This window comes from Typopeltis vanoorti, chromosome 4, assembly GCF_054136105.1.
Source record: "Typopeltis vanoorti isolate ZY-2024b chromosome 4, IOZ_Tvanoo_1.0, whole genome shotgun sequence".
NCBI lineage: Eukaryota > Metazoa > Arthropoda > Arachnida > Uropygi > Thelyphonidae > Typopeltis > Typopeltis vanoorti.
Genome location: NC_143552.1, coordinates 118,337,622 through 118,353,051, shown reverse-complemented (window position 1 = coordinate 118,353,051; position 15,430 = coordinate 118,337,622). Strand labels below are relative to the sequence as shown.

The 15,430-nt window shown below is 37.9% G+C and overlaps 1 protein-coding gene across 1 annotated transcript in view; it reads right to left on the bottom strand.

Annotated features, from left to right (window-relative positions):
• LOC150107635 (uncharacterized) overlaps window positions 1-15,430 on the bottom strand; it is a 136,723-nt gene that overhangs the window by 88,186 nt on the left and 33,107 nt on the right. The window lies entirely within an intron of this gene.

Below are 15,430 nucleotides of genomic sequence, written 5' to 3'. Positions count from 1 at the left end.
TTTTGAGTACGGTGTGAAACCATATATGTTTTCTGCCCCTACTGTATCAATCAGAGCTTTCGCTAACGTCCGCTCATCTGGGAGCCGCTTGACTTCGATGCCAAGCGTTCTAGTTCTGGGTAAGAATAACGGCATTGTTGGGGGAAGACCTAACTACTGGCTGTAGAAGGGGGGGGGGGGGGGGGAGGTAAAGGAGGGCAAAGTCGGGGAACGCCCGGTGTCCCTCACAACAAGCAAAGAGATACCAGAAGGAATGGGTAAAAGAGCCAATAATAAGAAAAAAGGTCTTACCAACGCCGAGGTACTTCTGTAGAAAGTGAGCATGGAGCTCTCTCTCTTCGGGCTGCGGGAAATGGATCCTCTTTTTGACTGGTAGGCACAGGTTCTTTCAAACAAAGTTTGCACCTGAAAGTATCTTCAGGATATCTTCACCTTACCTTACCCCAGTCCTGAAGATACTTTCAGGTGCAAACTTTGTTTGCTCACACTTGGATAAAGGATTAAACGAAATTTATTATACTCTAACCAAGTGAAAAATAAACTTTCAACATCTTTCTCTAAATCCAGAGTAATTTATTAAAAAAGAGTGGCACACCATTTGGCAACTCCTATAGGTAGAGATGACCTGTGAATGCTTCTGCCTGGTATCTCAGCTTGGGCCTAGCTCCCACTGAAGAGACCTCAATAAAGGTCGAAACTAGTCTGGGTAGTGGCCCTTCCCTTAATGCATAACATTAGACATATCCGCAAGGAGATGTGTTTTGCATTATAGGAGATACTGAGACAGGAGTGTTGGTAGCTTGCTCCACCTTTGCAACGAGTTGCCCTGATGTTGTACCACCTTACCCCAGTCCTGAAGATACTTTCAGGAGCAAACTTTGTTTGCTCACACTTGGATAAAGGATTAAACTAAATTTATTAAAGACAAGGATTCAGAACTGGGTTGACAGCAGCAGAATTCTCTTTAAGGGACAGCATGGGTTTGCTAAAGGAAGATCATGCTTTAGCAATCTGCTTCCTTATTATAACAAGGTGACGAATACATTCGACGAGGGGGGGATGCATATATTTTGCAAAGGCTTTTGATAGATTACCACATGACAAACTAGTAACTAAATTGGAATAGATGGGATTGGATAGTAGATTAGTGCATTGAATTGGAGATTGTCTGTCTGATAGGTATCAACAGGTTGTGTATGCAAGGTGTTATACAACAGGAAAGCTATGAGCTATGCTAGAGCAGATGTTATAGCCTTGTGAGAGGACTTGAATAGACTGTCTGAATGGGCGAGTGTGTGGAGATATCAGTTTAATATAGCAAAGTGTAAGGTTTTAAAATTTGGGAAAGAAAGATGGGATGCAGAGTATAAGATTGGTGGGGATATCTCTTAGAGGAGATGAAAAATTTGGGGGTGATGGTGGATAGGGACTTGAAATTTCATGGATATTTTATTAAAAGTGTATGGACAACACAATGGATTATGGGAATGATGCGGTGAACATTGACATGCAGAAGTAAGAATGTTATGATTCCGATGTTCAAGGTTTTGATCAGGCCGCATATGGATTACTGTGTACAGATTTGGTCACCTTGTTTTCAAAAGGATGATGAGTTGTTGGAGAGGGTTCAGAAACAGTTGACTAAGTTGGTTTCCAGATTGAGAGAATGCAAATTACAGAACCTAGTGGAAAGAAAAGAGGGAAGAAATGATCAAGACATATAAGTTAATAAGGGGTAATTACCAGATTATCACGGATGAGATTTTTCATAGAATATCTGTAGACAGGGGAAGCTATAAGCTATCCCTGGAAGCTGTATAAAGTGGATGTGAGGAGTAGAAATTTTGCATGGAGAATGGTGGGTGATTGGAATACACTGGCCGAGAGTGTGGTTAGAGCAGGGACAGTGAATGCATTTAAGTTGAGGTATAATGAGTTGTGCAAGTGAGAGTAGGACCTCCCACAATGATTCTCTTGACTCCATGGAGGTCTGTTGATGATAATAACTCACTACAGAATCTCAAAGTAGAATTTTATCCATTTTGTATGAGTTGTAACCATTGGCCAAGAAAGCATGCTGAAGATAATTGAGTTCTGTGGAAATATCTGCATCATTAGAACAAACAGCCCTAGCTCTACGAGTAAGTGTTTTGAGAATTTCATACTGTTGCCCTGGATGATAATGTGATAATTTATGTAGATATCATCCAGTGTGTGTGTGTGTGGTGGCTTTCTCTGAATGGAAAAAGATAGGGAAACATTTGAAAGGCAAGTGTATACATGTTTACACAAGAATAATGTGTAAAGAAAGGCAAATAGTTATTTGATTCTTTTTGAATAATGGGGTGCTCAGGTACTTTACAAAGGAATCCAACAATTGAGACCATTAGATGGAAGAAAACCAATGTGTTGAACAGAAGTCGTTACAGGTCAGCAGAGGCGTAGTGAGGCTATGGCCAATGTGGCCCTGGCCATAGGTGTACATAGGCACAAAAATTAAGATTTATTTAAGTTTTTTTTTTTTTTTTTAGAACTGTGCAATTTTCTTTCCTGGGCATAGGCGCCAAAATTCCTCACAACGTCTCTGCAGGTCAGAGACTTTTTTTTAGACTCTGTAATGACTATGAAGCACTCTCCTAACCTTAATAACTATGGCTGCATTAATCTGCCAAAAATTTGGGAGACACTCATCTTACTGTAAGATCAGCTCTTACACAACTAATAATTTATTTTATACAACATTAGAGGGTGACATCTGTAACATGTTTTACTTTGAGGATGGTGGTTTCAAATCTAGTGAAATATAAGCCAGTTAATAAACATCCCTTTATAATTTAGTATTTTGCTCAGTGTTGTAATACTGTTAAAATAAGTTATGAATAATGTCGACACTGAAGCCTGTCAGTAACACTGATGATCCTCCACAGTGATGATACTGTACACAAAGCACGACAATTCGATAAGTCGAAACTAAAACTGGCTAGACATCATCAGGTATATGTATGTGTTCTAATGATGCAGTCCTTTCCACAGTACATAGCTATCTTGGGCATACTTTCATAGTCAATGGCTGTAGTTCCATTGACCTGAGGATGTGTTTGAAATACAGCAAAATATAAGCTAGTTAATAAATGTAGAAAGTTTTTTTTTTTAGTTAATAAATTAGTTAATAAGCTAGTTAATAAATATCATTTTACAATTTAGAATTTTATGTGGTGTTGTAATGCTGTTAATATAAGTTATGAATGAAGAGTAATGTAAATCTCACCACCACTGGACTCTGAAGCAGTGGAAATGAGTTCTCTGGAGTGATGAATCACACTTAATCATCATCTGGCAGAATGATCACATAGTATAACATTTCTTGAGAACTCAGAAAACAATGAAGCTAAAAGTTACAGAACTTTCTTCCTCTGTTATCTGCTAGCAAATAATTATTTCTGTTTATGGCTAAAAACCTCATGCTGGGATAATGAATCATATGATACAGCTGAGTTTATATGAACTTTTATGAATATATAGTCATCCTTTCCTTGAATACAAAAATTTAAAGTAAAATAAGAACACAAACTGTTTAGGTTAATATGTATATGTGGTTAAAACCTGACTAGCATTTCATTGGCTGTCTCAACTGCCATCAGATCAAATCAGACATACAAAACATAACTTGACAAATTAGAACCAAAAAAGGAAAAAAATAATAATTAGTTAAACATAATATGGATTTAACTAAATATTTTATTAGCATGAAATTTTTGCATTAGTATCAAGGAAATCTTCGGGAGGACTTTCAAATTAAAAAAGAACAGAAACCAGTAGATTCAAAAATTAAGCAAACACATAAAATGCATGTACATGATGTAGTGTCATGGTTGTTACATAATTAGTTGCACTGTTATGATATTTCTATAATTTCTCAATATTTCTCATGAAATGTTTTTATTTATTATAAGGTTGATTATGGTGAGTAAAATGAAATAAACAAATCATTAATATTGCTTTATTTGTATATTAATTATTAACATTTTTATTCAGTTTTAATTTTCCATACAATTATTGCATCCTCCTGAATGCTCATTACAACAAAAGCTCAGACATTTTTCACACTTTGACCTTATTTTTCGATCCTTTGATCTTGGACATATTACACAGCGGTGTCAACAAATGTAATGATTGCAACTAGAACAAGAAAATATGCAAAAAAAAAAAAATACAAAATTGAAAAAAAAAATCGCTCAAAAAATACTCACATAAGTAGTTGCATGGAGTCAGAAATCACTCCTTACTCCACAACTGATTGTGCCAAAAGTCAGCACAGGACTGATTTGGCGTGGGGGCAGCAAGAAACTCAGCTACTCAAAATCACAACAAAAATCAGTCATTGGTTTTGTCAGAAATTGAGCTTGAATGACGGCTGGGCTCAAATAAACCCGATGCAACTAATTAAAGGTTAAGGTTCTAGTAAAAATAACTATGAAGAGATTTAAAAAAAGTAAATTAATTTACTTTTTTTAAAACTTGCGGCATGTATGCGTCTTGGAAATTGGATATGTGGCTTGTCAGAGAAGGGGGTGCTCGTGTGTGCGTAAAGTGCAGACAGTGGGAGAAAATATATGCATTAGATATATCAATAACTGACCTTGTTGCTCAAGGAACGGGGAAATGAATATAGGAAGACGAGTAGTGTGATATGAGAGAATGAAAAAAGAAATATGAATGAGAAAATAATAGTTGATAGTGTGGAAGGCATGAGTGACTGTGAAAGTTTAGGAGATGGTTTTGTTTGGGAGAGTGAATTTCGATTAAGAGTGACTGACCTGTAGAAGGAGATAGATGAGCTGAAAGAGGAGGTGGAATGTCTTGTGAATGAGAGGAGAAGTATGAAAGAGGAGTGTAGGAGAATGGAAGAGATAAATGCAAGGCGAATCAGAGTAGGGGATAGAGAATGTTTTGGGAATGATAGAAGAGGAGAGAATGAATATGAGACAGAATGAGAGAGAGAGGTATGGGAGTGCTAGAAGAGGAGAAAATGGAAACAGCAGGAGAGAGAGGGGGAATGAGAGAGAGGTATGGGAATGCTAAAAGAGAGAATAGGAGCAGTAGAGGAGGGGGGGATGACAGAGACATATGGGAATGAAAGAAGAGGAGAGAATGGAAACAATAGGAGAGAGGGAATGGTAAGAGGTATAATGTATGGGGACTCAATGATCCGTAGTGTTCAAGATAGGATGTGTGAAGATTGTTTGCCAGGAGGAACGATAGAAAGTTTGGCTATGGCAATTAACAGAGGTGAAAGGGTGGATGAGATGATTGCGATGGTAGGAACAAATGACTCGAGTGGTAATGTAAGTTGGGCAGCGAGAGATATGAGATTTTTGCTTGAGGCTGTAAGGAAGATGACAGAGGAAAGATAGTGTGCATGTTGCCTATGTATGATAATGACGAGCTGAGCAGAAGAGTAATAATACTGAATAACATAATAGCTAGAATGTGTGTGATAAGAGAGGACTGGAATATGTGGATGCTTGGAGTGCATTTGAGGACAGAGAGGAATTGTATGCGAGAGACTGCTTACATTTGAATGTAGAAGGACGTAGGCATCTGGAGAGATCGCTGTTCTGAACGAGTCAGTGTGTCCCGGGGAGGAAGGTAGCAGGGGTGGCCTCTTGTGGGAATGGCTACTTGGGAGAAGGGGGACGACTTCAGGTAACACTGAGCCCAGTGGAGTCTGTAAGCCTGGCCAAAAATTATTGGGATCACTGAAACGTGGTTGACAGAAGGGGATATAATAACAGGAATAGAAGTTGCTGGGTACAGCATTTTTCGGCAGGATAGGAAGGGAAATAGTGGTGGTGGATTACTGTTTATGATAAGTGATGACCTAAGTCCTCTAAGAGTGGAGGTTTTGGAAAGCAGTGACACTAATGATTATGAAAGCATATGATGTGAGATAGAGGTGGGCAAGACAGGATATTTAGTGGGGTGTTGGTACAGACCCAGGAGCACAGAGGGTGGGGACCAGGAGATGTTTAGACAGTTGAGTTTGGAAAGTGCAAGAAGAATGACTGTTATGGGAGATTTTAACTACAGTAGTATAAATTGGGGAGAGGAAGATGCATGTAGCAATAAGGAAATGCAATTTCTAGAATTCTTGAGGGACAAATGTCTTAGGCAACATGTAATAGAGGAAACAAGAGGTTCAAGAGTTTTGGATTTGGTTATAGCATCAGAAGAGTTGATAATAACTGAGATGACATCTCTCCCATCAGTTGGAGAGATGTGACCATATGGTTTTGACTAGAAAATGAATAGACAATGCAGGAGTATCAAAGAGACAGGAACGTATGTGGAATTATAAGGCATGTGATTATAATAGTCTAAGACGTCAACTTGGGGAAGTTTCATGGAGGGAGGAATTGGAAGGCTGGGATATCATTAGTGCATGGGAAATTGTGAAAGAATATTTCTTAGCAGCAATAGTAAGTTGTATACCGTGAGTGAAGAAGAGGCCACAATTTGGAGTAAAGTGGATGACAAACAATATTAAACAGGAATTGCATGCGAAAAAGAGGCTATGGAAGAGATATAAGGAGGCAGGTGAAGAGAAGATGCATGAAGAATATAAGACACAGGCCAGAAAAGTGACTAGTATGGTAAGGAAGGCAAAACTGGAATATGAGAAATGATTGGCTCTAAGATCCAAAGAAAATCCTAGGGATTTTCTTTGGATCTTAGAAAATCCTAGGGAATTTTTTAGCTATGAGGCCAATAGAGGAGAAATGACTGTGGAAGAATGATATTGTGGGATAAAAATAAGAATAGAGTGACTGATGCAGAGGACATAGTGGAATTGTTCAATGAACACTTTATTGGAGTATTTCATCCTGGAGGAGTCAGTTTTAATACTAGAGAGATAGGGCAGGTTCGAGGTACAGGAGGAGAGTGTGTTTCAAATACTGAGTACTCTGGATATCAGTAAAGCTGTGGGACTGGATGGTATTTCACCAAGAGTTTTGAGAGAATGTGCTAAAGAACTGACAGTGCCTTTGACCTGGCTTTTCAATGAAAGTCTGGCTGCGGGAAAGGTGCCTATGGAATGGAAGGAAGGTAAGATAGTGCCATTGCATAAGGGCGGTAGCAGACTGGAAGTGTCTAATTATAGGCCAGTTTGTGTGTCATCAGTAGTTGTTAAGATCTTGGAGAAAGTAGTGAGGGACTGTATACAACATTGGGCAGATGAGGGTAATGTTATCTGTGAGAGAGTCAACATGGATTTGTGAAGGGGTGCTCTTGTTTTAGCAACATGCTAGCCTTTTATAATAAAGTTACAAGAGCAGTAGATGAGGGAAAAGGCATATAATGCCATTTTCTTAGACTTAGCGAAGGCATTTGACAGGGTGTCACATTATAAGCTGATATTTAAGTTGCAGCACATGGGTCTGGATGTCAGATTGGTCAACTGGATTCAGGATTGGCTGTCCAATAGGCAACAGAGAGTTGTGTATGGTGGGGCAGTTTCAAGGAGGCAGAGGGTTACAAGTGGGGTCCCACATGGCTCAGTAGTGGGACCAATATTGTTTAACCTTTATATCAGTGACATTATCAGTGGATAGCAAGGGGATATTCAGTTGTTTGCAGATGATGCGAAACTGAGAAGGATTATTAGTAATAGTGCAGATGTGGTAGCCCTGCAAGAGGATTTGAATAGGCTAGATAGATGGGCAAATGAATGGGGGTGTCAGTTTAATGCAGCAAAATGTAAGGTCTTGAGGTTTGGGAAACATCGATGGGATGCTGCATACTCTATGGGAGGAGTTATACTGGAGGAAGTAGGGAAGACAAGAGATCTGGGATTGATGATTGAAATTTAGGGGACATATTGCAAAGATGGTGAAGGTAACACAGAGGATTGCTGCAATAATGAGAAGGACATTGACCTGCAGAGATAAAAGGGTTATCATTCCGTTGTATAACACTCTGATCAGACCACACTTAGACTATTGTTCTCAGATTTGGTCCCCATGATTTGAAGGGGATAAATTAACTGTGGAAAGGGTACAAAGGCAGATAACAAAGATAGTTTCAGGACTGTACAACGGTAGTTATGAGGATCGGCTGAGGGAATGTGGACTGCAGAGTTTGGTGGATAGAAGAAGGAGAGGTGATATGATTGAGACTTTAAATCTGTTGAGAGGTGGTTACAGGGTTGAAACTGGGGAATTCTTTCGCTTGGTTGAACAGCGGGAAGGAGTGATGACAAGAGGCCATCCCTGGAAGTTACGAAAGGAAACCGTGAGAAAGAGGGTGAGGAGTGGTTTCTTTGCATGGAGGGTGGTTGAACCGTGGAATGCATTGCCTGATGGAGTGGTGGGAGCAAGAACGGTCAATGAGTTTAAGGAGTGATATGATAGGCTTTGTGTTTCTTAGGGTGGGACCTCCCCTCGATGAGTCTTGACAGACTTTATGTTCTTAGGAAGGACCTCCCACGAAGAGTCTTTTGACTCCATGGAGGCCTGGATAATAATAATAATTAAAAAATAAAAAAATAAAATGAATAAAAATTAAGTTAATTCTGGAACTTGAAGAAGAACTATTTCCCATAAGAGAGATAATTTAAGTACATCACTTCTATTTAGATTTTCCAATGTAGCAAGGTAACTTTCTTTATATAGATGTTCTAAGAGATTATTACTTTTATGGAGAACCTTAATTTTCTTCCAAAGGATTTAGTGTCTGGTGTGACAACATGTTTTGCAAGTCCTGATTGTTCTAGCTCATGAAACCTAATGTAGTCTAAATGTATATCATGAAGCATATGGCTGCATATCTACATGTTTAGACATAATATGATAATCCACACTGGTAAGGAATATGATATGCTCCAGGGTGGGCCAAAGGTGGAAGCTTATTTTTAGCTGAGCTTAAAAAAGTAGATATCTTGTTGATATAGCAGAATGACACTTGTAGGCCAACAGATCTCTCTAAGTAGTTTGGCTGTATCTTCCGAACATCTTTAACATAAGGAATGGTGGCATGACAGACCACTTCTGTATCGCTATCATGATGAAAGGCAGATGACAGGGAAACTCTATAATTATCAATTCAATAAAGCCATTAGTAAGGACTTGATTTATTTCAGTGCAGCAGAGATAGAGTGTGTTCAATACAATACACTCTTAACGGTATCAAATTTTTGACAATTATAATCGTGTGAAAGAAGATGAATGTAGAGTCCAGTATGCATTTCTTTCTAAAAACTAAGAAATGAAGGCTATTGTTAGATCCTAAATGAAGAAATCTTGCAAAGAAATCATTCATTCAAGATTTAACATGATAAATATTACTAATTAAGGAGATACCTGTGCATCAGCTAATAATTATGAGAAATTTCTTTATGTTATTATGTGATAATGTGTAATCCATATGTGCCATATATTGAAATTTATTCCTGTATCACTGAAATAAGAAACAGAGAATTTTGTGTCAGAAAAGTAAGAATTATGTAAGGGAATTGTTAAGTTATTTGTAAACCCTATTAAGCTGTCTAGTACATTACGAAATTTCCAGAAAGATCATCATCATCATCATCATCAAATTCCTGCCATGTACCCTCAAGGGGTGTACAGGATATGACAGTACTACATGAAAAAATTACATCATCACTAACTTCCTATCTACAATTTTCCTCCAAATCAGTCTGTTACTTGTCAAGACTCCAACATTATCAGATCTTATATTTCTATCGTCTAAGGCACTTTGTACCGTATCAATCCACCTATATTTTGGTCTTCCTCTGGGTCGTTTTCCTGCCAACCTGGCAGAGAACACTTGTTTTGCTTTGCTAATCTTTCCTCTATTTAAGTGACCATACCATCTGAGATTAGCTCTGCTAACGCATTCCTGGATGCTGACAATGTCAAGTTCTTTCCTATTATCCTCATTTTTAATATGATATTGCCATTGATGCCATCTGTTCACGCCTCTAATCTTTCTCAGGACTCTCATATCTGCGGTCTCTAGTCTTTGGTCAAGTGTTTTACTTCTGACCCAGCTCTCAGATCCATAAGTTAAAATTGGTTTGAACACAGTCTTGTATACAGCTAATTTAGTGTTCCGACTAATTTCTTTCTTATTCCATATGAATTTATTCAATTGACTTCCCACGATACCAGCTTTGCTGATTCTGTTGTCTATTTCTATATTTAGTTTACCATCTTCAGTAAAAATTGTGCCTAAGTAGCTGAAATGTTTTACTTGTTCCACCGGTTCTCCATTCACAACACAGTTGACATTTTCAATGATTCTGCCTATTTTCATTGTCTTTGTCTTTTTATTGCTGACCTTCATACCATATCTATTACAACAGCTATTCAATTTAGTCAGAGAATCTTGCAGACTTGTAGCGGATTTATTTAGAAGTATAACATCATCCACATAAAGCAAAGAGCTGACATTAACATCTCCAATTTTGATATCAGGTTTAATACCACATTCCTTCATAATGTGATCCATATAGATAATGAATAACAGAGGGGATAATGTACATTTTTGTCTCACACCAGATTTAATATTAAACCATCTTCCTGTACTTCCTTCAATTCTAACTGCTGACTCACAACTCAAATAAAGACTAAGTATTGCTTGATATAATGCCCCATCGACACCATATAACTGCAGCGTATTGAATAGCTTCTCTCTTGGCACCTTGTCATATGCCTTTTCCAAATCGACAAAACTTAAATACAGATCTTTGTTATATTCCCATGCTTTCTCGACTATTTGTCGTAAAGTGAAGATCTGATCCTGACAGCCTCTATTTGGCCTGAATCCAGCTTGTTCTTCACCAAGCTTTTCTTCCACAATTCTTCTCAACCGTTTCTCAAGTATACTGGCATAGATCTTGCCAGGAACACTCGGTAGGGAAATACCTCTGTAATTCTCACATTCAGTTTTATTTCCCTTTTTATATATGGGTACTATGAGAGCTCTACTCCAATCATCGGGAATTCGTCCCTCTGTCCAGGCTTTCTGAACTATGCAGTGCAGCCACTGTAAGACTCTTATACCACCATACTTCAGCATTTCTGGTCGAATATCATCTACTCCTGCTGCCTTTCCACATTTCAAGCCTTTGATGGCTTTTTCTACTTCAAGTATGGATATGTATTCCTGACTGCATGCCTGGTCAGTGTTTTTTATCACTGTGCTGTCATCACTACTTGTTTCATTTAGCAGTTTTTCAAAGTAATTACTCCATACTTCAAGGATATCTTTTTCTCCTGTTTTCATTTCACCTTTATCATCTCTAATTCCTTTTACAGCACTCTTTCCTCCATTCCTAAGCTTCTTCAACAACCTCCAGAATATTTTGCCACCTTCTTGATATTTATTTTCTATATTCTTGCCAAAGTCCTCCCATGACTTTTGTTTAGCTAGTTTTACACACTGGTTAGCTTTCTTACATTTGTCTCTGTATTCTGTAAGAGTAAAAGCTGACTTATTTGCCAGGAACTTTTGATATGCTTTCTTCTTTTTCTTCACTGCCTCTTTAACTTCCTGTGTCCACCAGGGAGTTCTGATTTTTTTATCCTTGCACACAACCTCACCACATGCCTCTCTGGCAGAATCAATCAATGTTTCCTTCAGAGTTTGCCACTGAATCTCCAAGGCTTGATTCCTGTTCTCAAACTCTTTCATTTTCTTTTCAATAATATTTCTGTATTTTAGTCTACAGTTCACATCTGAGAGCTGCTCAACTTTTATTCGCTTTAAAACTTTCTTATATGTTATTCTTTTCAATATGAAATTCAATTTTATCCTGCTCAAGACTAAATAGTGATCACTTCCAATTTCAAATCCTCTGTACACTCTGGTGTCCTGCACCAGGGAGAAAACATCACTATCAACAATAACATAGTCAATGAGACTTTTCTTATTCCTAGCCTCTTCTCTCCATGTGAATTTGTGCACATTTTTATGTTGGAACATGGTGTTAGTAATAACCAGTCCATGTCCTGAGCAGAAATCCAACAGATATTTGCCATTATTATTAGCTTTGCTCTTTTCTCCAAATTTTCCCAAAATATTTTTGTATGTCTCACAATCATTTCCTACTCTACTATTTAGATCCCCAACAAGGACCAACTTTTCCTTTTTCATTGTGTCAGTTGCTTTTTCTAAAGCCTCAAAAAATTCCTCCACTTCTACCTTAGTAGAACCTTCTGTGGGACCATAGGCACAAATAAGTCTCATTGTCCAGTTCCCCATTCTCATATTTGCCCACATTACTCTACTTGAGACTGACTGCCATTCAAGAAGATTAGCCTCGTATTTTGTGTTGAATACTATGGCTACTCCTTCTTTTCCTTGATTGTCATTGCCTGAATATAACATTTTGTATTTATTGCTCAGAAAGATCTCACCAGTTTTGGTCTTTTTTGTTTCAGTCACCCCTATTATGTCGATCTGGTACTTATCTAATTCCTCAGCTAGCTCCATTTCTTTGCCATTCAGGCTTCTTACATTGATAGTACCGATCTTTAACTCTGGTGATGTTGAGTTGGGGTTTGTTTTCAGATTTGTTCCAGTAGCTGACTTTTCGCTGTTCGCCCTGGTTCCCTGGCGAAAACAACGGGGGCCTTGTTTAACCGGACAATGCCCCAGCCGGCATGAAATTTTGTCATGTTGCACCATCATTTTTTATTTTGGTTTAACCAATAAGAATACAATTTGGTCGGCTAAATCCCAAATTGTCAGCCCATCCTCGTTCGTTCAGTATCAAAGTAGATATCCAACAGGGTGCACCACGAGAAGGTGAGGATTGGACATTAGGTCAGAAGCCCTGGTCGGTTCTCCGCATTCCTTTAAAGGCTATGTGGAGGTCTCCTCTCAGTTATACAGCTTTGACCCTTAAGCACTTCTAGAAAGATAATAAGTAGTAATCCGGAATAATTGTGTATAATACGAGTCGAGCATAGCGATGGAGGCTGTACCGATGCGGAAAGTGATGTCAGAGCAACTACCTGGAATAGGCTAATGTAACAGATTAGGGAGAGTGCAGGATCACCCAAGGGGCATGAATGATGGGTTTTGTGGGTAAAAAACACATCGAATAGAGGGCGCCCGATAGGGTGAATAAAAGACGATGCACGCGATATTACAGGGCTTTTTCTTCTTCGGTGATTCCGGTTTTAGGAGAATTGTCGGGGGGTTCACAAGAGAGCGGTGGATCGACTACAGTGATGACGGACGGTGGGTTCTTTTCTTGAGAATGCTTGAAGATTTCCAAGCGGAGCTGATCGCGATATGACGGCCTATGCAGAATCGAGCCTTGATAGAATGTCCCATCGGAGAGAATGGAGAAAGTTTCCTGCGGAGCGGTAGACAGCACGCCACAGTCCAGAAAGGATTCAAAGAAAAGCGTAGTGCATTGCCAGGCGCAAAGATGACCGATAAATATACAGTAAGGTAATCCAGATCTACATGAGATGGTTGCATGAAATCTGAAAGGATCCGGTAATGTAAAGATTTTCATTCTATGTTGTTACAAATCGCTTAGAAGAATAAGAAATTTTGTGTATACTGTAAACTAAGGACACTAATAGAGAACTTTTAAGTGAGAATTTGATTGAATTAGTTAAGACCCTGTGGAATAAAGAAGAATTGTTGATAGGCAGTATTTTGATTGAGAATCGCTAGGCTTGACTAATGAAATTTAGAATTAAGATAGTTATTGATAGAGTATTAATGAAAGTGTTCAATGCATGTACTGTGAATAACTTGTGAAAGGAATTATATCCTAGTAGTGTTATGCTTACACTTAATCTTATCTTTTCGTAATTGAAAGATATTATCTTACTCAATTTCATTGTGATTTAGTACGAACCTTAACTTAGAGTGAGTTTTGTTCTATTGAGTATTTGAATTTTCTTAACTGTAAATGTTTTGTGTTTTTCCAATAAACATGTTTTGTACCTTATACTTGAGTTTATGCCTGATTACGAATTCAAACCACCACTTATGAAATAGAACCTTTTGGTGGGAGGGAATTAGATATTATTGCTTAAGTGAGATTCAGGTCACGACTGCTAACTGAATCTGCACAGCGCTAGTGTAAGATTAATAACTGTGTGTATCCCTTTAGAATTTAGAATTATTTCCCTGAACAAGAGTCTCTTCTGTTATAGGATATTGGCTGGCGCAGCATAAAAATAAATTTTGCCAATATCCGAAGAGGAAATAGTACTGAATTAATATTTTAAGGGCACAACAGTAGATTAGAAAGTGGGCTATTTAGAGGTAGAACAAGGTATAATATAGAGAAAGCAACGACGTAACACTATCACTTGGTTGACAAAAGTAACAGGATCTCTAAAAAAGATAATCCAATTGTTTTGTTCTTTCTCAAGTGTGAACTGGATATGATGGTGAAAAGTGTTCATCTTATTGACAAACTCTTGTAGATCTATATGGTACCCATGCCAAACAGCAAAAACATCATCAAACATATCTAAGGACAGTTTAAGAAGGACGCTATTCAGTACCCGTTGTTCAAATTGTTTTAATGAAGTAGTTAGGGGAGAAAGAGGACTATCCATTGATGTACACTCAATTTGTTGGTAAAGTTTATTTTGGCATGTGAAGTAGCCAGAGTGAATGACAAAGTCAAATAGACTGACAATGTCTGCTGGAAAGTCTTGCTTTTGAAAGTTTAGTGTTTCAACTAAAGGAACATTTATGAACAAGGGTACATTATCTAGGCTAAAAAGGAGATAACCTAGGGAAAGACAAAGCTCAGATATATTTTCTTTGAAATGAGAACTATTTTTGATAAAAGAAGAGAGGTTTTAAGTATGCTAACTTGCAAGAACAAGGAACTCTATATACATCTGGAAATGAGAGGAGAGGAAGTTTGTCTTTAGTGGAGCAGATAAGGATAACTAGTTTTAAGTGGAGCTTGAAAGTGGTGAAAAAATTGTATTTCTTTAAGATTCTGGATATTTTTTTTGATGTGCCTCGGAAATAGAAGATGGCGATAGCATTACTAAAATCTTTCTGAAGAGAAGGTGATGGATTATATAATTTTTTTTATATTGCTCCCATAATATAAATTTTTTTTATATTATGGGAGCAATTTGTGAAATTTGTGGGAGCTGTATTCATTAGATAGAAAAGTGTGGTGTATTGCAAGCAAGGTCTCATTGTTTTTATGACCCCATATTGTTGAGATGAAGGGTGATGGAAAAGTTTGTAAATGTATCTACCTGTGTCAGTGGGTTTCCTATATACTGAAAAGGACAAGTTACCATTAGGCAGGTGGGTGACCAGAAAACCAGACTATTATTAGTTTCCTTTTCCATTGTAAATTAAGAGTTTGTTTTTTAAAATCTTCCATAAAAAATTGGCAAGGGGGTCCCCCCATAAAGGTATC